Below are 24,713 nucleotides of genomic sequence, written 5' to 3'. Positions count from 1 at the left end.
CATTGTCCAGTGTGATAAATGAATGCGGCACGCTGTTCATCAGATCGGAGGATACTTTGTTTGCTCAAGTACCCGAATCCAAACCCGAAAACCACAATATGGCACAATGGCAGATTTTCAGCTTTTCAACGAAACCAAAAATAGGACAAACCCGGATCGATCGAGTGACTTTTTGCCAGTTTAACACCTTTTGGCATTTTTACAATGCCTTCTCGTTTGGCAAGCTGTGTCAATACGGAACAAAAAGTCACAAACAAGTTTCACGTGAATTCCAGGGGCTTGGTCCTGGGCCTGCCAATAGAAGGCCTCTTCTATTTGCACTAATGAGCAAATGCAATAAAAACGGGCCAACAAAACGCAAACAAACCCTGCAATTGTTTCGTCCTGCTGACTGCAATTGTTGCCCAACCACACGAAATGCCAACACACACACCAAGGACCCAGCACCAAGGACGATGACGATCCTTTATTTGAGGGGAGTGACAGATCCCCGGGAGCAGGAGATCTCTTTTGAATGTACGATGGAAAAATGACTGTTTATGTTCTCGCTTGGCTTGTGAAGTTGCTCGTAAATTATCCACCCAGGAATGGGATCAGAGCAGAGAGTCCTGTCAGTTGGCAGCTGTGGTCCTATCTCAGCCTTAATTAGGAGGCCACTTCATTGTTTTGACACAGCCTCAGTACCAGTTTCAGTTTCTGTTTCATCTTCAGCCTCAGAGCTCCAGTTACCGTTGCCCGAGGTATTGAACATCCTTTTCGCTGTTTTACGCTGCTTTTCACTGTTTCTCACTGAGCTGGTTCGCGGTTTGGGCCCCCAGTTCTAGCCATTCGCGTGCAAATCCCACTCGAGTGCTTCTCGAGGCACGCCTCCTCCTGCCTATTTATGCGTTGACTTTTGACTATAGTTATGGCTCGCACATTACGCCGATTAGAGTGCGGCCCGCTATAATTACCAACGACAACAACTATGGCGACGTCCCTGGGATTCTCGACAGCTTTAACTGGTCTTGAGAGCTTGATTTTTATTTCGAGGGTTTTTGGATACTCTTAAAAAATAAATAATACTTTTTAAGCTCTTTTTAAGTAATTTATTTCCAAACTATATCCTTAAAGAGTTTCGCTTGAATTACATTTTTAATTCATAGTTAACCCCCAAGGTATTATCCCAACCCAATATTTTTCTACCTTATTTACTAGCCAAGTAAATGGAAAAAGCAATATACTTCTAGAACCCCATCAGTCAACGAAAATTGCCTAGCGGTGAGCTGCAGACAAATTTACAACGCAATCACAGTGCAGAACCTGGGCAGCGTTCGGTGGTGCTGCGTTTTTTTGTGTGGTGCATGGTCTTTGTGGTTCGCCTGCCGAGTGCTGCCGACTGGGGAGTTTAAGATTAAACACATTTTGCATTTAATTTGCCATAATTATGGCAGTCAAAGGAGAGTGCGGCGGGGCAGGCAGTCGGCAGCCGTTGATGGCGCCAAATTAAGTTGTAAATGAAGTTTTGGCGTCGCTTCGCTTGCACCACCAGGCGTCAAAATATGTGGTTCTCCGGCGGTGGTTGCATGCAGGCAGTATGCGGTAGTTCGGTGACCAGCACCTCCACCACCGCGCCACCACTCTACCAAATTCTAAGCTGTGAAACGCAACTTGGTCTCAACAATTTTCGGTTATTAATTTGACTTTGGTGGTTTGGTGTTCGTGTGAGTTATTTTCGTTCAGTTCGAAATTAATGTTGCTCAATTAATTTGCGCCACTAAACGTTTTTCTGTCTCTCCGTATATTTTTTTAACATTTTTTTCTCAGCTTTAAAATTTATGTGCGGTTGGTGCTCACTGACCAGCATGCAAGTGGCACTGGGGCCACACATCTAGGTATCTGGGGATCTGTGGATCTGGTGGTTTCTCCTATTTTGACAGCTTAGTTTGGACACGGATCTCGGCAGAGACAAAGCGCTTTTTGATAGGTGTGTAAATGTGCCAGAGGAAATATGTGGAGTAGACCTCCAAGTCCAAGGGAATCGGCTGTTATTTATTGGCATGAGATAGCCATTTAATCATTTGCTTAATTTTTGTGGGATGTCAGATAATGGTGATTTAAATAAATGGAGTGGAATTGAAGAAACCTTCGATTAAAAATTTGGTTAAATTTTGGTTTCTAGGTTAGACCATATTTGATTCATTGTGGTATCTTGTAAAGGATCCTCTCTTCCCTGAAAAGAAGATCTTGGGGAGGCAGTACTCACATAATTGGAGAACCTTGTTTAAGGTTTAAGTTCTGTTATATTTTATATCTTATTTTAGATAGAAATCCTCTCCCGCTGCCTCAGAAATATGATTCTGAGTCATGATTGAATGATTCCCTCAGAAATAATTACATAATTTTTGTCCTACCACAACATACCATTGAATCGTTAATTTCAGCACTTTGACTCTTCATTATGCACTGACAATTACCCATGAGTATCCATTTCAGTGCTCCGCCAGGAGGCCACTCGTGTGTGAAAGCAATTGTAAGCTGCAATTGCCATTGCGATTGCAATTGCGAATGTGAAATGCATTTTTCAACACTCGAGCAGTGCCAACTGTTTGGCGGGGAGCAGAAAAAAAAAAAATACAATGAGAAAAAGAAAACTTCCTCTGTTGGAGAAAACCTGTTAATTATTAACAATTTTGCCAGCCTGCTGCGTGACCGTAATTAGTTTCATTTCCATTGAAAAGCTGCGGCAATTAAAAAATAAATACACAGAGACCGACACACGCATATTTCGAACTGCAGACTGAAAACTGCAAAGTGTTGCCAACTTAGCGTACAAAATTATGACACACTCCCGTTGTACCCCACAGATCCCGTCGATGGAGAGAGATCCATAAAGGCCAACTCCACCATATACATATGTACATATATGTGCCATTGGATCCGAGGAAGTGGCTGTGTCGAAAGCCCTGGCAATTAAAATTCAAATTGCATTGCAACGGAATTAATTGCAGTGTGTCATAAAGCGGGTATGCAAAAAAAAAATGAAGCGGAATCCCCCAGTGTGTGGGAAGTGACCTAATTGTGGATGAAAGAACGGTCTGTAAACGCTCGAGGGACTACAGTAATGATTCGCTAATATATGCCTTCAGTCAGGTGTCATGGAGAGCAATTGTAGGGATGCCAGTTCTCATTAATGTGTGGAGTGTGCGGTATTAACTTATAACCTTTTATTAAATAGTGTGTTTTTCTTTTTAATTATGAAAGCCTACAGTTCAGTTGTAAAATAATTTAGATTAAATATCTCTGAGTAGGTATCTGTTTCTTCACACACATCTTGGCGCATAAACACTTTGCGATTTGTTTCGCAGCAAATTGAACTTCTGTATCCTTGGCAGGGAGGACATCCCCATCCCACCCATCCAGAGTCCTCCACCAACTTGCCACTTAAGCGCTGCATGCAAAGCAATTTAACTGAAACAGCTGCGTCCTTCCAGCGCCACGTTCAACATTTATATCGAAACAAATCCCTTCCGCAAGTTTATAAAAAAAAGCAAAGAAAAATATGGAAAAAAATCCAACATAAATGAAAAGTGGAAAAAATACAAATAATAAAGTTCGCTTGTCAGTTTAGCAGCCATTTTGCGGTTCCACGGCAACTGCCCCACCTGCCCCGCCCCACCCAGTTTCCCAGTTTCCACCCACCTGAAGTTCGACGAAGGCTCTCCACCGCCTCTTGTCCTGCCACATCTTGGGTGCTTATCCGCAATTTCTTTCCGCTTCGTGCTCACCTTCCTCGCAAGACTTGCTCGTAAACTTTTTTATGGCACCCACTGTTGTTGTCTCTTCCGGGGCGCTTTGATAAATCTGCCTCAATTTGCCATATCGTGGGGGCGTGGCAGCGGTTGCTGGCCTATTGCTTTATTTACCCACCTTTCACCCCCTGGTCACCTCCTCTTGGCCTTCCCACCGACTCACTTCATGAAAGACAAGTTTTATGTCAATTTTTTCTGCTTACTTAGTGGGGCGTTGTTAGTTGAAGGGGAGAAGAGTGGCCTAAGCCCGTTTTAGCCCTCATTACGGCGGAGTGGTAGCGGGATTTGCTTTATTACAGTTTAATTAAATTTACCCCAAACCGGACCAATTGGTCCGGGCTACGGCTACGGCTACGGCTGCGGCTGCGGCTGCGTCTTTGGCCAAACGACTCAATTACGCAGTTAATCGTAAAAAAATCCTTGCACTGATTTGTTGCAGCTGAAACCGAAGAATAAGGCTCGAGGGGCGAGCCAGGCTCTAGCCAGGGTTGCTGAACGCATGTTTGGGCCATAAAACGACGGCACTCTCGCCGGCTATTATTGCTCTTCGAGAGCTGGGAGTCGGGGGTGTTGGCTGCTGCTGGGTGCTTCGTTATCCTGCCATCCTGCGTGGCCTCAGGTGCGCTCACTGGCGAGTTGATCCATTTATGGCCATCGTTTGGCCTTTTTTCTACGATTTTTCTGGCATTTACTTTTTTCCTGTCGTTTCTTCATCCAGCTACTTTTTTTCTACCCTCGAAGGATGAAATGCATTTGGTATGATGGGACTTCTATAGGGTTTGCTACTATATGCTATGGGATTAGAAGCGAAAGTTCTTAAGCTAATACTTAATCCCTTTGGGGATTCTCCTTTGGAAGAAGCTCCTTTATAAGAAGTATCAGCTCTTCGAGTCAGGCCTTCACACCATTCCTTTGAACATCATTTAAAGGATATGCGGCTAAGACGCTACATGACCACAATGAATGGATGGAGCTCCCTCGACTGCTCGGCTCGGGTGTATTAATTTGTCCTGATGTGGCTGCTGGAGGAGATTTACGAGCGAATCTCATGGAAAATGCAGGCTGCGCGGAGAACCCTTTGTTAATCAAAAGGACACACGTGGCCGGATGGCTCTCGACTTGATTACTCTCACGGCTGCCGCAATTAAGCGTATCCGGATCCGTTTTTGCGGCCATAAATCCGGACACCAATCAGAAGTCTCTCGACCAGGCTGGGGCACGTTCCAAGGACCCCCATCCACCATCTTTATATCTTAGGGATTCCCTCGAAAAGTCAGCTAATGCTTCGGGGAAATTGTTTACCTTTCGACTGTGGCAAGCAAAGAACCACTAAGCCTTTTTAATTTGCTTATGCAAATGCCGAGTTGTTTACTTTTTGACACATGCGCGACTGTCATAATTTAGCTGCCAGGGGTGTCCTTTCTCTGCCGTTTGGATATGCAAATTAGGGGCCTGACAATGTTAATCCCTGCTAGCTGCTGCAATTATGAAACCGAGCAAACAAACCAAACGGCGTGCAAATGTGACAGGCTTTCGTTGGAATCGGAATCGGAAACGGGAATCCAAATGGAAATATCAACAGAAAGGTGGTGTCGAAGGGAGTTATTTATGTAAAAGGTAAACGGTTCTCAGATTTCAGTCCCATATCGATTTTATAACTTTTGAAAATAACCTTTTCAATCCATTGTATGGCAAGATGGAAATATTTTTTTAAGAGTAGCTCCACCCTTTGCAATCATTCTCGATAATAGCCGCCAATTAAAATAAATAACATTAGGCCAGAGTTAAATATCTAAAGAACTTCATCGGGATTTTTTGGATGCCCGCCCTGCCCGCAGTACCAATACCGATTCAGACGGTACCGGTTAAGCCCACTTGGCTATTTCACACCTTATTTATTGACCATTTATTCGTACTCGGTTCGCGTTTCGTGCGCTTTCGGCATTTATGTCAAGCGATCCAAAAAAGACCGCCACTCCAGATGGAGCATCTTTGATAAGGTCTTCAGGGGGCTGGCCACACTGGCCCACGGATTTGGCACAGGACTTGGTCGAGGAGTTGGAGCCTGGCCAAAAACAGGCGGCAACCTGGCCGCACTCGCAAGCGTTAATGTGAATTATTAATAAGACAAAAGGCAGCGGCAAAAAGCGGCTTCTTTTGATGATTCCCCGGCTCTCAATCGGTTGGCCAAAAAAAAATATATATGCCCACGACTTTAGATTGGCACTGAAAGAAACCTTATATAGAATTTATCAATGTATTCCCAATGTATATGTATGTATAAAACAAGATTTTTAAGCTTCAAGATCCTCTTCGAAGCCCATCTAAGCTCTGAAGGTCAAAGCACATCTAGCACCTTTTTAATCTGTGATTAGTACCTACTTTTCTCTCACTGTAAGCCCAATCCTCAGCTGCATCCCAGCTTCAGTTTTCAGCTCCGGAGTCCGGACTGACGGTCTAATCAAGATGGCGCACAATTGCAGCGGCGTTCGCTCTTTGGCGCGAAGCAAACTAATCAGGCGGTGAGATTTGAAAATTAACGTGGCTCAAAGGCGAGGAGCTGCTGCTCCGTGTTGCCCTGTTGCCATGTTTCCATGGCCCAATGGAGCCCGAAGTCTGGAGCTCTGACTCCACTGCCATTGCAGTGAAAGTGTGTGTTCGGATGCTTTTCTTGTATTTTTTTTTTTGGTGGCCCGTTGATTTAGGCGCATTGCCGATAAGCAACAGCGAACACATTAAAAATGCATAAATCAATGCGATAAACATGATTTGCCGCATGTTTTATTGACTATTGTTGCCGGCTGACCCCCTGCCTGCACCCCCTACAACTTTATACCCAACTCCCCCTTGGAGCTTTTGTTGCTGCCTCGGCTTTCGGCCTTTTTCCTCGACTGTCAATGGGCATTTTCCTTGGCGGTTTTTATTTGCCGGCACGATTGTGGCCCACAGGGTTATGCCACATAAATTTGTTGGAGTTCTTTGACTCTTCAAACCGTTGAATGGAGGATTCTCATTGAGATTGAGTTTTGGTAATTAGAATTGTATAAGTTTATTTATTTTAATTGGTTCGTTATTAAAGCAGAATATGTAGGATTTTGTTCTTAATTTTTTAAAATATTGCTTATAGTTCTTATGATTCATTTTAAAAGAAAGTAGCTGCTATTATTTTGAAGAAGTATAAAGAGCTAATAGAATGTATATTTCTAGAGAAGTCTATAATTCAGGACTTATAGTTATAGATAGTCTATTGACCAGAAAAAAATATGAAAAGTTTATAAAACAATTCAAGAAGGGTAAGATCCTTTCCCATTTAGATAACTAAAATAGATCCTTTAAGTAATTTATTATTTATTTATAAAATAAAGAATCCCTTAGTTTCATATATGATCTTGGAATCTAAAATTCCCTGACTAGTCTGCAGCTCCTTGTACGGTTTTCAAATTGAAATAAACAAGATGCCAAGATATTTTCGTATCCACATGACCAGACCTCAAGAAGAAAAGAAAAGAAAAGCCACTCGATGATGGTCGAGTGTCTGTATGAAAAGCACTCGAAAGATTTTTCCGCGACTGGCGCGCAAATAAATTGAAAACTCGTTAAAAATCCATAATGCTTGAGGCGGCACTCGGAAAATGCGACTGCAACTGAACGGGGAAGTCGGAGTACGGAATGAAATGAAAAGCATTTTCCATTGGTATGGACGGGACGGCCCAGGCCCGGCCACAATTCAATTCGATCCAAGGCGATACGATTTGATTCCATTCCACTTTATCGCAGAGCGCTGCTGCTGGGCCATAAATCTGGCAAGTGGCTTTTCCCAGTGCACTTGCTTAATTAATAATTTTATGGCATTTTAATGGCCAGCCTAGCCAACAACAGGGAATTAATCAACAGCGTGATCCATTGCGCCAGTCGAACCACTCTCTGGGGACTGGGCAGGGCAGGGCTGGGCCGGACCAGGCCACCACATCGACCGCACTGATCCCAACTAGGAAACACCACTACCAACTATGTACTTACCAGCCAGCCAATCCATTGATCTTGTCCGCAGCCACCACTACCTCCCACTCCCTCACCCGGCAATAGTTACCCATTCTAGCCGCGTTTATCAGCGATAAATCTCTTTGTGTTTGCGCCGGCGCAAGTGAATTGAATTGAATTAAATTTTAATTAATTTTATCTGCACTTTGTGCCAAACACGCAGCAACCAACCGCCCTCAAAATCACTTCCCGTCCGATCGTTGTAATTGTGGAAAATTGAAAATTACCCACACAGCCTCCGCCTGAGCCCCAGCCCCTAGTCCCAGCCCCCAACCCTGTGTGGCTTTTCTTTGATCTTGTATGGGGGAGAAGACCTTCTGGTTTCTGTTCGATCGGGCCAATGGAATTTCTTTAAGCAAATCGACGCCATGCTTAAGCATTTTGGCAGTAAATTTCAAAAGAAATTGATAATATTCATTATGCCATCTGCGATTCCCATCCTTTCTCTTTTTGGTTCGGGAGCCGTCTTGTTTTTCTCATTCCAGCCTTCAATGGCAACAATTTGCGTAAAATTTTTATGGCTTAAGATTTTACGATGAATTCCCATCAACTTGTTTGTGGGCTGATTTTTATTTTAGGGCGAATCATTGTGCAATTTTTTGAGTCATTCTGAATGCGTCAATGGAAGGAAATAAATATATCTGAGTCTACATTTTATACTAGAATTTTTGGGATATTTAATGAGTAATGTTTACAGATCTATTAGCTGTAAGCTATTAGCCCACATTTGACTCTCAACAAGATCACACTTTGGTAGTCTTGACTTGAAAAGCCTTGGCCGACACTCAGTTAGCCCGCCCCATGAGCTTTCTAACCCGATTCAAATGTCATTTATATGTCAAAAATGCTCGCCGCAATTCGATTTGTTAACAATGGAAATACATTTGCGTGGATTCCGTTCGCGGTGCTGGGGGGCATTCAGAAATCAGCTTTCAATCGCAGACGCAGACGAGCCGCTGAATGTTGAAACAAATTTGCGCTTAAATTGTCAATATGACGGAGACCTCGATTGGGACCCTCAAACCCCCAGGCACCCTCTGGCACCACCCGATCCAAAAATGGACATGAAAAGCGCCGCTAATTGTCAAAAATTGTTGGACTGGTACTGGTGCGTGTGTGGATTTATCTTCAATTCGTTGGGCTGGCCAAATCAATTGGCTAAATGTGTGGGGTCTGAATCCGGGGTAAACGCTTTTCGCTTTGATTTCCAAACATTTTGTTATTTCGGTCTTTGGGAAGGGATGTGGCTTGGAATATTGCGTGACAGTTTGTTGAATAATTTACGAATTCACTAGCCCCTGAACCGGGACACTCTGAATGGGTTTCTCTTCTGAGCACTTTCTGGCCCTGTCTATTAACTTTTTTGTTTGTTATTTTCACGCGCACCTAAACACACGCAACAATTTCGGGTATCTAATTGTCCGCATAACTGTGTCTGGGTAGCTACCCCAGCCCGGGGGATCAACTATTTACATAAATGTGGAAATAATTAAACATGACACAAAAAAAATACCCACAACGCCGAATAACTTTTCACATCGACGGGAAAATGCTGTATTTTGGTCAGCAATTAGTTGGTTTAAATGCCGCATAAAAGCAAGGCCCAGAAAGCTTGTCAATTACGCGTAAAATGTCAACCCGGGGCTCTGGGGAGAGGGACGATCGTCATCAGACGATCCCCGGTCGATGCGATTCCACTGCGCATGCGCAACATTGTTGAATAAACTTGGCCCAAACACGGAATCTGATACGATAGGGCCCATATACCCTGTATAGTATAATAATTTTAATGAACGGTTCCGACAGCCGGAGCGATTGTAATCGTACTTAATAATATTTACAGTGGTAATCTACCCGAGCGATGATGGCGCAAGGTGTCGCCTCCGATATGTAACCTGCCGCCTGCCCCTGCACTGAGCGGAAACTTCTTTCCCCCAATGACTCTTAGTAGAACAAAGAATATATTTTAGTTTACTCTGATAAATATCTGTGTCAGTGCTAGTATACCGTTCGATTTCCTCCCAAGCCCAAAATTATAGCATAGATAGAGGACTACCTGAAATAATTGCCGGGGCAGCTGTGGCAGTCAAGGAATGACGGAAGGAAGGATGCCTCCACTCCGCCACTCCAGTGGGGCGTTCTGCGGTGGCACACAAAAGAAATAATTTGGCGTTGATTGCCATGTACGCGGCCATGTGGTCAACACCCAAATTTGACACCAAAGGTCTCCGCGGTCCGATAAATTGTGAACGATAAGCCCAAACGCAAAGGGCTAACTTGTATATTTTTCTTAATTTGTTTTCTTGTCTCCTTACGGAATCAATGAGTGTAGCTGAAGGCTGTTGAAGTGTTTTATAATAAATGTAGATTATACAACTTAGTAGCACCTGAAATTTATGAATTTAGCAGGGAGTATTTTGAGGAATTCAAGGAAGGGTTACTGCTCAAGAAAGTATAGGTATTAAAGGTAGTAAATTAAATTTAAAGAATTTTTTAAGACTTTTCTTCAACTTTTTCCTGCATCCTTTTTTCCCACACCTTTGAAAAGACCAAGTCCACTTGCTACCAGTATTTACTTTGATTCACAAAGATTTCACCCTGGGGACTTGGGAACTCCTTTCGAACCGCAAAGGATAATAAAGATTCCAAGTTAAAAGAGGCGCGCGCACAGTAGCCTTTGGGTATCGTTAGTGGACAACCCGAATGCACCGTTATTTCCGATAATTTAGCGGCCAAATTCAAACAGGACTCAAACGGGACAACTGGGAGGCGGTAAAGAGTATACAATGTGCTCTGCAGCATCTCCAGACAATGAGGCCCAAAGCGAAGTCATTAATAAACAAAGAAGCTGAAAGTAAATATCCTGTAAGGATATTCCATATGTCTAGGGGAGCGTGAGTGTGTGCCTACACTTGCGGTCAGGATAATAGCTCTCGGTAGGACCAGGTTGGACGCTATGAGGGCTATTATTCGGTTTGTTTTAAAAATTTTATGTAAAAACATATAAAATATATATTAAATGAAATTCCTAAAATCACGGCTATTATTTTAACCCCCGGTGTAATGAATCTTGCCGCATAGGACCTCATAAAAATGCCATACTTATGGCTAGTGATATTTATGAATATATATCTGGGCATAAAAACTGCCACTTGGGTTTTCGATTCTCCATTCCGTATTCGGGGTTTTTGGTTTGTTTTGTCTTCCTGTTTGTGTTTTGCCTTGTGTCCTGTCACTTCAGACAAACAGGAGACAAAGCGGCGTCGTTTTGTTTTGGACACACAGTGCCTGTGGATAAGATTCCGGCCAACAACTGCATCGCAGCGGGAATCCTGGCCAAGACCACATGTCGACAATAGCGCCCACTCCTTTCTCCGATCGCCGCGAACAGGTGTGAAGAGAGCGGCATGTGGGTGCAGCAGTTGCTAAAATAAAAAAAAGACTGGCAATGCATTAATTTTAAATATTATTTTGGCATATCGGCTCCTTAATAAATGAAATTCACATTGCATTGTTTGCGAACTCGGCGAGCCTTTCGACAAATTGTTTCCGTTTTTGCAGTATCATTTTTGGATAATTAATAATTGGAAATTATGGATAAAGGATTTCTTACGAGAAGGATATTTTCTCAACAAATAAATATATTATTTTGTATTATAAGAAATCTGCTCATTAAACCACTTTTCTAAACAGTTTTTCGCTTTTAAAATGGCTTTGAAACTAATTCCCTCTTAAAGTTGACTTTAATATTTCTGCATTTATTTTCAGAAAGCAAAAATGATTTCTGAACAATACTGAATCACAGGTCATTTGACAATCTGTGGCATTGTTCAATCCATTTCCGAAGCCATAACAAATGACACCTTTAATCATTGCATATTAACGGACTAAGCCCTGGCCGAGGCCCGCACTTCGGGCGTCTGATTTATGGCCCAGACAGCGACATCCAACCAAAAATAACCCATTAACTAAATCCGCATTTAATAAATGCCAGTCAGCCATCCAGCCCCGCCAGCCAGCCATCCAGCGGCAGTCAGTAAGAAGGTAAGACAGGCCCAGAGCAAAAGGGTTAAGATCGAGGATGGCCCAAAGTGGCTCAAAGAAGAGCCACCAAAGTTGGCAGTTACATGTTACAAGACCAGCAAATTAATCACGCTGACGACTGCGACGTGGTTGATGATATTGGTCGACTGATGCTGACATTGAGGAGCTGCCAGCCGCACAAGCCATCAGTTAGCCGAAGCCGGGGCCAAGAATCCGAGTGTTCAAGTAACCAAAGTATCCCACTGTGCCGGGGGGCATCAATCTGCGGCACAGTCTCAGTCTCAGTTTTTGGGGGCATGTGACATGTGTGGAATGCAGCCAGAAATCGGAATCAGAAGCGTTGACATGACAACTGGAGATGAGAGGGCCCCGATAAGGACAACAACTTTCTATGGCACGAGCATGAAAAACCTTTTTAAACCCAAAGCCCTTCTTGCCCAATTTTTAGGTTCGAAACTATACAGAGTAAACATTTTTCAATTTAAAAAGGTGAGACATAAAGGCTTGAGAGGCAGAGGTTTTGTACTTTTTTCTAAGCACTTTGAGTTAAATATTTCGTTAAGAAAAGTCCACATATTTTCTTTCTGTGCATACCCACATCCAATCTTCGGTCACGCAGTCAGCACCGAACTCAACTTTGACTTGTTTTCACGCCATTGTGATCATGTTGGTGACTCGTGCGCTTAATTTCAACTATTTTTACGGTTTGGAGTATGGAGTGTGGAGTATTTGAGTATTTGAGTATTTTTGAAATGCATTGCAATCAGTTTCTAAGTTGGCTTTAAATTGAACCTCGACTGAGGTCGCTGTCATTGATTGATTGGCCATCGGTTATGGCGTTTCGAAAGAGCTTTTCACTCAACTCTTGTTAGACGTAATGGATCGCCGGGCATTACGTAAATTCGTTTCTTGGTAAATGATGCTGACAAGGCATTTGATTAACACGATTAATTGCTGATAAAAATGTCTGACAGTTTGTTGTCTCTCTGCTGGAAATTTATTGCTCACTACCGGAGATACGTAAACAGGGACTATTTAAAATAATACAGTAATAATACACTATTTATATGAAAATATACATTTGTTTATTTCTTGAAATAATCCTTTATCTAAGTCATGTTTTTCTACTCTTTTTAATTACTGAGCCCTATTAATAAACCTGTGACAGGTATACATAGATAGCCAATTTCCACTGTAATATATAAATATTAATTGAAAAATCCCATATTCCTCAGTGGCAGACATTGGCAGACATTCCTCCCCGCCCACCTTTCAATTTATTATGAAAAATGCATTTCTCATCGCAGCTTCCGCATAAATTCATCAGTGGCAGTCCTCCACCCATCCCCTGCCATTTGTCCAGCACCGCTTGGTGCCATTCGGTGGCCAGTGGCCACCACCCAAAACGGGGGGACTGATGGGCATCCCGTAGCGGCATGGCAGCGTGGCGGCGAGGCGACCACCCAGGATCGGTGGAGATATTCAAACGGTGGCAGCCGGCAGGCAGCAGCTGTCAACTGTCGCACACGACTTGTCCTTGTCAGTCAATGGATTGGCATTCGCCTGCCATGGAAGGTGGCCGGAGAGTGGGGGGGCAGGCTGGAGGACAGGGTCTGGATCAGAAGTATTTTCTATATTAAACTTTCACAATTTTTGACATACGGCCAGTGAAATTGGTATGCAAATTGGCGGGGAAGCAAAACCCATTTTTTGTTTTGGGAATACGAAAGGGAAAACCTGAGATTAAGATCATGAAAATGCAATATATAGTATTTGGCAAGAAACTAATTTAAATCTCTTGAGAAAGGAGAATACGTATTCCGTCAGGTTACAACCTCTCACATTTGTAGCCGTAACAAGCAGAGAAAATTCAAAATAATTTCATGCAAGCCACAACGAATGCTTCCCCCATGTACCTAAGACAGCTCGGATAATTTCATATTTGTTAAAAAACAAAAGCAGGAGAATTTATGCTGAGAAAATGGATGAATCCCCTTAAATGCATAAGGAGATTCGGAGTGAGAAGCGAGCCAAAACCGATCTTCCGCTTAACGTGCAGTCACAGATACTTATTCTTTCGGATACACGTTCACACAATACGAGTCGGCTGGACACATGTGGCATCGTTTTACATTCGGGATGTGGTTAAAAATTGGGCAGAAAGCGTGCTTAATTGCGAAGAAAGTTCCAGCGGGAAATTAGATGAGACTCTCAGGCCCCGGAGAAGCGAACCAAATTGCCGGGGAAATGACACAGGCCACGCCTACTCGGGGTACGCCGGGGATAAGGGCAAGTGCACGGAGGCGTGAAGTAAAAAAGTGTGAAAAACCACACAGATCCGAGCCAGCCATCCATCAGGGATGTGTGGTTAATCCCATTTTAGGGATATCACAAATGGAGCTACGTAATTTTAGTAAAATTAATTGCATGCCTTCGCTTGGATGGCATTTTCTTCGTCGACTTTCCGCTTCAATGGAGTTCTGGATAGGAAAACTGATACCAAGATGAAAGAAAATTTTAAGTACATCTAACATGTTCTTATGCATTTTGGATATCAGATTGTATTCTAGTTACTCGGCATCGATTTAGATATCGCTATTGGACAGTAATTACACTAAACCCCTTGGAAGACTTCAAGCAGCCATTTTACTCCACGAACAGTCTTACACCTTTTTTTTTGTATCTGTGGGCGTTTCTTGAGCTCCATCTCTATCGCTGCCTCATTGGCACTGATTCGTTCAGCTCGCCAAAAGCTTAAACCGACAAAAACGAAAATACCAACAAATTGTAGACTTTGCCAGCAACTCGTTTTGAAACTGGTTTGCAGTCTTTCGGGCAGGAGGCTTCTTCAGCCTCGTTTCGGAATCACCACAAGCCGCAGCATCAGCAGCTCTTTAGCGCTCGTTCCCAAAACCAATGTGTTGGACCAGACCTCCCTCTCGATCGGCCTAAACAGGCAGAAAGCCAGAAAGTCAGAAATCCAAGAAAGCCAGTAAGCAGCAGAAACCAGATCGCAACCACCAGTTGGTGGAGTACTTGTTGGGTAGTTGCTTTTGTTGCCCCAACTTTGAGTGAATCTTTTTATGGCTCTGCCCACTTTTGAGGCCGGTTTCGGACTGAGTTATTACGGAGGTGGAGTGAGTGGGTTGTACTTGAAAAGCGGAAAGCCAAGCGATGATCCACCGACGGGTTTCCTCAAAACCGACAAAGTTAGCCCATTGGCTGTGTCATGAATAGACTTTGTAAACTAATTTTGGAGTCTACATCAGTAATTTAACATAGAAAACTTCGTGTAATCCCCAACTAAGACTGATTTAGTAGAAAAAAAATATTCAAAATCACTTTGCTTCCAAAAGATCAAATGTTTATCTAAATTGACACACACGGCTGGGCTGAGCAACCTGTAATTTGGCATGTAAAATCGATAATCATTGGCAGCAATGCCAGTGTACCGCCCACACAACGGTCTTAGTCTGGGCGTGCCGCTATCGGTGGGGCCTGTAAAATTGTAAACAAAATGATTTGCCATAAAATTATCATAATACCTCTCGAAATGCGCCAACAACATGTTGTCAACGGCTTGGAGCTTTGGCCCCACCATCCAACACAGCATCCAGCATCGAAAACTGAAAACAGCAAAATACAACCGACATCATCGAACATGGCCACGGGCATTGTGAAGTCTCAGCCATCAAAAGTGTCCATAAATTCTGGCCCACACACAATTGAACTTTAGTCAAGCCCCAAAAAAGCATCAGAAACGAAATCAAACTTCAATTTTGGCCCGTAATTATGAGTGAACAGCAGCGTTCACAAAATCGACGCCCGAGATGAGCTGGAAAATTTACATGCAAATCGGATTTTGGTGCTGCTGAGTTTTTCAGGTGCTGGGTGCTGCTGCTGCTGCTCTTTGTTGAAAGAAAAAATACCCGACACATAGCTGGCGAACTGCTTGCCGCATGCAACATCAAAGTGGAAATTAAATGCGCGGTAATTTGGCAAAAGGCTCAAAGGATGCCGGCCGTGGCATACACGTAAGTGGGTGCGGAGTGGGGCAGAGCTGGGGCTGGGACTGGGGAGCGGGCCATGTTGCCTTTGCCAAGTTGCCGCCAAACGTGGTGTACAGGTTTGGTTCCCCCCATTCCGCTGGCCAGCAAATTTTGTGATTACTGATTGAAGTGAGGAGCTGAGAAGCAACACCGCCAAGGTTGAAATAAAAAAAAAAATGCACACAGAGATTTTAATTTTGTTAAATTTTATAAAACACATATTTATTAACTTATAACCTTATAACAAATACCAAGCCTTAGCCCTTAAAAATGTAAGCAAATTAAAATAATGAACATCTATTTATTAAAAGAAAAGTGTATTTTTCTTTGTGTTTCAGAATCTTTTTGGCAAATTACATTTCAGCCTGAAGTAGATTTTTTTTCAAAATGTTTATAACTCTCTATTTTTGTAAATCGTTCAATGCCATAAACTATTTATTAAGACTACTTAGCCAAGTTTTTATTCCCACTGCTAAGCGATAGCTCTGCCAATACTCGATCATTCCTACAAATGGAATGCGTTAAGAACCCCTCGAAGACATTTTGATTTAATTGCCCACATCAATATCGGAATGAAGCCGGCCTAGATGAGCAGTTGGCATGCAACATGTGCATTTCACCAATAAAAGCGCTAATACATAACTTTTATGCAATTCCAGCCCAGGGGCGAATCAAGCCAGCCAGCCACACCGTGCACTCATAATCTACGGTGGATATTCCTTGGGGAGGCTGTCAGGTTTGCTGCACACGAAGTGGTTCTAGTACAAGTCGTTACAAAGGTACCACATGGTTGGGGGGTATCCAGGGCGAGAGGAGCCATAGAGCCCATGGGCGAGGACTCCCCGAGGTGTGAAATCGTCTTGTCATTTGCCGTAAGTGAGCAGCAGGAATGCCTACTAAGTGGAAGACCACAGCCAGCACAGTGGTTACAGATTCAATATTTTATTCTACGTTTCATTCACCTCCCTTTTAGAATTTAAATATATTATGATAATCAACTAATTGCACAATTTGATGAACAATTTTAAGCTTTGCACAATCGCTGTTTAGGCTGAATAAAAAATGAATTACTGATTGATTATAGTATTTAACTGCTTAGCATCAACGGGTTCTGAACTGGTTTTCATTAATCGTAAACCACTTTTTATGCTAATGACAAAATTGGTTTAAAAATTAATCCTCTAACGCAGAATCAACATTCACTTTTTTCGAGATTAGCTACTTGTTTAATAATCTTATTTAAGAATTGAAATTAGCTAAAGGTTTAATTATCATGGACTAATATTTTAATTATAGCTCTAGATTTTTCAAACCTAATACCACTGTGCTATCGCCCCACCAAGTAATCAGGAATATTTTGTCCAGAAACCAACCAGTTGTCATGGACCTGCCCAGCCCAACCCAGCCCCAGCCCAGCTCAGCTCAGAACAAAACAGACCAGAACGGATCAGAAACAGGTAAAGGTAAAGGTGTACAGGTACTTCCAGAAGGGGGCACTGAGGGGGGCATGAGTGCGAAGCAAGTCCTGTTGCGATTTGCAACATTTTTATGATGATTTAGCATTCGCCCGCGGAGACAGGGCAGCGACTGCTGCAGTTGCTCCTTCTGTTGCTGCTGTTGGAACTGCTGGGTATGCTGGGTCTGCCGGATCTGGGGGGATACCTTCTATATAGCCATAAAGTCGTGTGACATATCCGCAATTTTTCAAGCTGCCCGCGCATGCGTTCAAGTGTCGAAATCGGACTTAACGGCGATCACCCGCTGAGAACTACAAACTCCAATCCCCAATAACCAGCATCCATTCTCCTGCAAAGCGGCCGTTCGCTGGAAAAGTGTCAAAGCAATTTGTCCAAAAAGCCGTGAATTTGTGTGGGCGGAATTTCGCAGAATCCGGAATCCGGCACTGGATACGCCCCCGAAACTAGCGTCGACAAAAGCTTTCAATAGTCAGTCAGTCGACGGCGATTGTTTTTCGCGGCGATAACCATCGACGCCATCTGATTTCGCGGCCCACGCCAGACTTTATGCATTCAAATTTTCAGTGGCCATTGGCAACTAATTGCTGGCGATAATGCCGCCATAATATCTCTGGTTTTTTTTTGGCAAATTGCTGACAAATTATTTATGATATAATTTTGGTAGAACACTATTTCGGGCCCAGACAAATTACCATTTTAGATTTGGTAATGCAAATGCGATAATGAATTATGTGAATCGTGTCTGGTATTTAATTTGGTTGGCAATCATTGACTAGACTGAATGGCCTTGAAATTGACCTTTAGAAAGGATAGTCAATAGATTAATTATTTATTGTTAATAGTGGTCTATACTACGTTAATTAAAATGTATTATTTAAACAAAAAAGAAACGATACTGCTCTTCTTTGCATCGGCCGGGAATCGAACCCGGACCACTCGCGTGGGAGGCGAGAATTCTACCATTGAACCACCGATGCTCAGGTGAAAGTTATGAAAATTCTACTAAACATAAGGAACAAGGACGAGTAAAAAAGAAAGTAAAATAACTAAATTTCATAAAAAATTATTCAATATATTTTTTTTTAATTTGTGAGATTAAATATTTATCCTTAAACTATTAAACCACTTAAAACAAAAAATAAATATTTGCTGCATCGGCCGGGAATCGAACCCGGACCACTCGCATGGGAGGCGAGAATTCTACCATTGAACCACCGATGCTCAGGTGAAAGTAGGAGAATAACTACTAAACATAAAAAGCAACGATCGTGCGAATTAATAAAAGGATGTCCGGTGTTATGTGAGAGTTCACTCTGAAAGAACGATTCTGATCCGGGATGGCTGCCCCCGGACCTAAGTCAACTGGCGATTCCTTTTGTTCTATGCCGTCAACGCTAAACTCTCACGTCAGCCAATAAATCCACTTCAGTGCGCCAATCGAGGGATCTCTTCTTCTCGGCCGGGAGTTGGGCTTTTCGCACAGCTTCCAAATGGGCCAGAATCTTTGGGAGAAGGGATGGTGGGCATGGGGATTGGACGAACTATAAGATGGGAGGGACATGGAAGGGAGCTGGCCCAAGCCGGTTTCCCTTTAGGTGTCAAAAGCAATAAAACGCCGGCCTGTAATCAACGCGATCCTAAATAGGTGTACAAATTACACCAAAGTCCTTAATTATAGCAAAACCGCCAACGTCCAAGTTTTATTCTTGCACTGGAAAAAAGCTATTACCTTTTTAGACATAACATTTGATAAAATATTGTAAGCAATCCTTAAACAAAATAAAAATAGTAGTTTTCTTTGTAAGTTTTTATTAAAACAGTTTTAAATTCAAAGACCATAGATAATTTTTTGAAGGTGTAACCCTGATTCCGCTTTGAGTGGACTCCCAGTCTGAGCTTAACCACAAAACGCCATCGTGATGGTCTTGGCCCTGTCGCTGGCTGTTTACTCTCGGATCTCGATTCTTGGTTCTCGACTTGGTTGGCCCATCCGAGTCTTGGCGGTTTTTGGGCCCCTCGTGGTTCGCTCTCGTAGTAGGCCCGCAACTATTAAGAATTTGGCACGGTGCTGCTGCTGCGGCTGCGGCTGCTGTGGCATATAACTTACACCCAGATCGATCAGTGCAATTGGTGTAAATGTACTTGGCCAGGCCAACAAAAGCAAGAACCACAGAGGGCCAGGCCAGCCCAGGCCAGCACTTGGCGCTCGTAGTTGGGCCAACTCCTTTTGCCATGCCGCACGTTCGTGCTGCGAAAATTACATTTGATCGATTTGATCGGCGCTACGAGATCAAAGGAAATGAAAGACGGCGACGAGAACGCCGACGCGGATGCTGGTGCGGATGTTCTGCGGATGCGGAGCAATCTGTGATGAGGACCTGTGCTGGCGTTGATCGTTTATTTTTCTGTTTTTTTTTGTGTTTTTGCAGTTTTTCATACCCTAGATGGCAATGTATTTCAACATTATCAAATTGATTGCTAATATCGGGTACTTTAAGCATTCGTATTTGATTGACATTTAAGAATTTATTTGAATAAGATTACACATAATTCGTTTAAATAGGATTGGCTATAAAAGGGCTTACAAAATAAAGCTCTGAAGCATCAAATTAAAATTATATAATTCAGTCTGCTATACTCCACTTGTACTCCACTTTATTAAAGTCCCCGTTTTCGAAAATAATCTGCAGAGCGGCATCTAGAATTACCAGCCATTTGCCATGTAACTTATGGCCAACATCAGTGGCACAATTAAAATCATTTAGTGGCCAATTAAAATTCGTTAGCAGCATTAAAATCTCGGGTCACATGAGAACCATTTCGCAATCGCACCAGATCCGAGTGCGAGAAGGGGCATGTACTGTCACTGACAATTAAAAGTACCGAAAATGCCCGTTGAATGCAACTAGAGACAGAGTCAGTGAGTCCAGTAGTCCAGCATTTTTAGTCCTGGTGGCTGGGACAACGACTGGCATTACCATTTCCCACTCCTTTTGGCTGTTCTAGACCATGGGAGTGCGTGCATTTGGCCAAAAAGTGCGTGTTGTTGTGCGATTTGGCTCAAATTGGCCCGGCCAGATTCAGATTGTGTGTGTGGCAGCTGGGGTCGCCCATTAGAGGCGCTGAGCGATGAGCATGGGAATTTCAATTAGACGAAGTGCCCAGGGAGAAATCTTTCCCACCACTTGCCAATTATTTTCTGTGATTTTCTGCTGTTGTTACTGAAGATGCCATTTGCTGATTTTTGAAGTCACTCCTCGAAAAAGTTGGCCAAAAACATATAATTTTATGAGTTGCTAGAGAATGACAAGAGTTCTTTAAAGCTTTGCAATTATAAGTAATGTCTTAATGATTTTTTAAAAATATTTTAAGCTTGTTTTAAACTTTAAAAACCTTTTTTCTTTGTGCAGTTTGTAACCGCGCGACTGCCAAATAAAATAAATTCACAAAAATTACACATTGGCATCCGTGTGCCGCCTACGTGGTCAGATGTTGTCTTTTCCAGCATATCTGGCTACCGAAGACGACGGTGATGATGGGTAGGTGGCATTCAATTTTCTACAAATTTGGCCCGTCGCCACACTCTTTCTCCCGCAAGTCGCAGTGCAACTTTCACAGCTTCTTCGGTAGAGAGACCATTATTGGGTAGCTCTGCACGGGGTATCTGCATTTTTTACGCCTCCAAATCGAATCATTTTCGCATAAGTTATGGTCACAAAGTTGCCTATTTTTTCCATTCGGGTTTTTTTTCTGTATTTTTGAATTTTGTGTGTCGTGCGTGTTGAATTTTTGAATTTTCCTGCTTACCGTTACCAAGTGGAAATGGCCACGGCTCGTTGCCATTTCGCCTGGCTACCTATCCTAGTAGCATCGAATTATCCCAAGCCCTGGCCCAGGGCTAGACCAAGGGTCTTCTTGGGGTTCAACAGAGGCAACTCCGATCCATGATTTTGCTTAGCAAATTTCACACTTCAGCTGCAGAAACTTGAAGTTAAGAAGCCTAAAAGATAGGGTTACCAGAAGTTTGTGGGAAAACGAATATAATAGATCCATATATAATACAAGATTTTATAAAAAACATACTTTTATTTAATGATTTTAAAGGTAAGCAGTTTATGTAAGATTTGTATGAATAATTTTAGCTTAAGAACTCTTCAAAAATTATCTTCTTAAGTCATTTAGGCCAGCTTTCACTAAGTATGCCTATTAATTAAATAAACCGCATCTCTGTCATTGCCATTTTTTACGGCATCAACGCCCCAGAGTCCCTGTCAAAGTGCCATCAGCATTAACCCAAATGAGTGGAGATCCGAATATTAACAATGAGCCGAGCACCGCCCTAGTTCCACTTGCAAATTAATAACCTTTCACCTGGGTTTTAATTTAAATTCTCTCCCCTCGCCAAAAAAATAAGACCATTGGCGATCCGATATGGATCCGGCTCGGGACCTCCCATCCGGGACCTTCGTCAAGAGAGTCACTCTCCAGATCCCGGCTGACATTTCAAATTTCGCAAATGTCAAAAAGCGCTGCTCATTTGTCTGCCGGCCGTGAATCGCGGTTTTTAACACTTTTCACTTAGACTTTAAAGACCACCACCAGGTCCACGCGCGGACGGGGATGTGGATATGTGGCCAGGGGCCAAAACCAAAAGCTCTCGTGCAAGACCAAACAAAGTGCCGACCGCCAGCTTGATGACCGGGCCGAAACCCATCGGACCTGGTCTGACCCAACTGGCCACGCTTGGAAGCCCCTTTTCGGGGCCGTTGCCGATTCCTTAGCTCACTTTCCCGGCGTTGTTAAATAATTTCACAGTCTATCAATTAGCGTGGCGATCGCGTCAGCAGGATCTCAGGGAACAGTGGTTACAATAAAAGAATTTAATTATCAAAATTTGTATATTTTTTTCGTTTATTTCGGGCTTAGAAATTAACTTAAAATTACGTTTTTTTCCAAATTAGAAAGCTACAAAATCGTTAAAGAAATCAATATTTTCACACATTCCAAGGGTCGCGTGCACTGTGCCTGGTTGCTGGCTATTTTTCATAATGTTGCAAGTTGCTTTTGGCCACGGGGTGAACAACAGCTGTCCGACGCCAAGCTGCACCTCCAGTTATCCAGTTAGCGGGGTTGGACACTGGATACGCGCGATCTCCGGCTCCGCATCTTAGCGAAGCTCCTATGACCTTAGGGGGCTGGCAAAGGTGGTCTCGCTGATTGTTTACGTCTGCGCTACTCATAAAATTTCAATTAATCTGCATGTCACTGCGAAGCCAACACAACACTCATCCGAAACTCTAAATGGCTGAAGCACTGAAAGAAATAATTCTATTTCCATTAGCAGAATCTCTTAATGGCTAAGTTCTTTGAAATTTTGTCCATCAAACTTTTCTTTTGGTGTATGGTGGATATATTTAATTAAATACAAGACACATCTTTCTGGGGGCTGTGCTGGCCTGTATTAATAATAAGCCTTCAGTTTTCTCCGGCTTAGCCGTTGGTATCTGTTTTGGCCATGCCTGGCAGGCAGTCAGAAACTCGCACACAAATTAATCTTCTTCAAATTAGCATCTTGATTAGCCAATGAAATGTGTAACCCAGACCCAAGATCGGAGTTCGCTATAAAAATCAACAGAGAACGGTGCGATGATCATTGATCATTTTCGTGTTCGTTTCTTCTGTGACTCCCATTTCGAGTCTGAATCCGAATCCGAGTCCGAGTCTGAATCCGTTCGCATGGCTCTGCTGTTGATGTGATTACAATAATTAATCTTTCCTGAGATTATTGTTTCTCCCGCCAGTGGACCAGCAGCAAAATCTTACTTTACACAGAGGGAAATAGTTTCTTCATAACTAAATTGCTTATAGTTTCGTATAGGCTTTTTAGGTAGATGATAGAACCTTTATATGTATTAGAAAATAATAATTTATAGTACATATTTTGTTTACAGTGTAGTAGCGAGTTGAGTTGAGATCGCTGCCGTTTCCTCAAGGCGCCAGCTACGGGCCTGGCGTCAAATTAAGTGTTTGTGTCGCTCGCCATTAATCACGGCCTATCACAAATATCGATATGAAAAAGTGTTTTGTATGTATATCAAAGCAACAGCAACATGGGCATAACAAGCCAGGTACAACTTGCAACAACATCGTGTTGCCGGTGCTCATATATGGGTGTCCATATGGGTGTCGTCCGTTGTCCGCTGTCCGCAGTCCGCTCATTTATTTACATTTTCCTGATCTGGCCTGGAAATGTCACCTGCTGTGCCAACACACCACACACATGTTGCATGTTGCCCGGATGCTTCCTGGTCAGAAATGGTACCTTTGATGGATGATGGACAACATCGCCAGCATCTCGTTGTTTGGATCATTCATTTGTTGCACTCTCTGATATGAATACATTTGAACTCACGCAGCTGGGAATGGCTGGCAGCTACCGAATCGCTGCGAAAGTGGCATTAATCAGACTGCCATCTAGACTCTAATCTGGCCAGAAAAATCAGTAAATTTATTAACTGCCTAATTGCAACTTAAATTGACACGCTTGTGGCCATTAAATAAACCCTGGCCACAGTCTGTAGACCAGCCGAACTTGTTTAGTTTTCGTTCACCTTATCTTTGGAAAATATCAAGCAAAGTGCAACAGCAACTGCAATTGCTGCTGCCACTGCCACTGCAACTGCAACTGCTACAATGTCAACTGACGGCAACAACAGGCGGCAACAACAGGCGGCAATTATGTATAATAATACGAGTACAAGTGCAGCAGCAACAACACTCGACCACTTGAGGTTTTCAACACATTTAAACAGAGTGTGACACCTGGAATCGAGGTAAAGCCACACCAGAAACAACAACAGAAACAACAACTTGCAGCTTGAAGCCAAATTAAAGTGCAATTTCGAAGTTCAACACCTTGGTCTTGGTCAGTTTTGCGATGCGGTTTCTGCTGATCGGCTAGTGATGTCTGTGTCAGGTTGACAAGCCATTCCATTTTACTCTCTTATTATTTTTAATTTTAATATCTTTACAGAGAGTATTTCCCTGCATATATTATATTAATCATGAATCTTCTGCTTTTTTGGAGAGGGATTTGAATATTTCCAGCTAAAAACCTGTCCATTAAAGTTTTCAGATTTAAAAAATAAGGATTTGGATGTCCTTTTATAACAAAGCCTTCAACGTTTTTGGCTTAGAGCAAGAGCAAACTTTACTTTCAGGCCGAAAACCGAAGCTACTGCCAAGAAATGGTTGTGAAACGGACTAAACAACTATCTACATTATGTCAAAGATACTTTACTTATTTAAAA

General features: G+C 42.8%; 2 non-coding genes across 2 annotated transcripts; both read right to left on the bottom strand.

The window, feature by feature from the left end:
* Positions 1-18,309: 18,309 nt before the first annotated feature.
* On the bottom strand, positions 18,310-18,380 carry Trnag-ccc. The gene has a single exon. It is a non-coding gene; the product is annotated as a tRNA-Gly (tRNA).
* A 173-nt stretch (positions 18,381-18,553) lies between these two features.
* On the bottom strand, positions 18,554-18,624 carry Trnag-ccc. Its single transcript has one exon. It is a non-coding gene; the product is annotated as a tRNA-Gly (tRNA).
* Positions 18,625-24,713: the final 6,089 nt, after the last annotated feature.

Source organism: Drosophila ananassae, chromosome 3R (genome assembly GCF_017639315.1).
Source record: "Drosophila ananassae strain 14024-0371.13 chromosome 3R, ASM1763931v2, whole genome shotgun sequence".
NCBI lineage: Eukaryota > Metazoa > Arthropoda > Insecta > Diptera > Drosophilidae > Drosophila > Drosophila ananassae.
The sequence above is the reverse complement of the archived record's forward strand: the minus strand, read 5'-3'. Positions and strand labels throughout refer to the sequence as shown.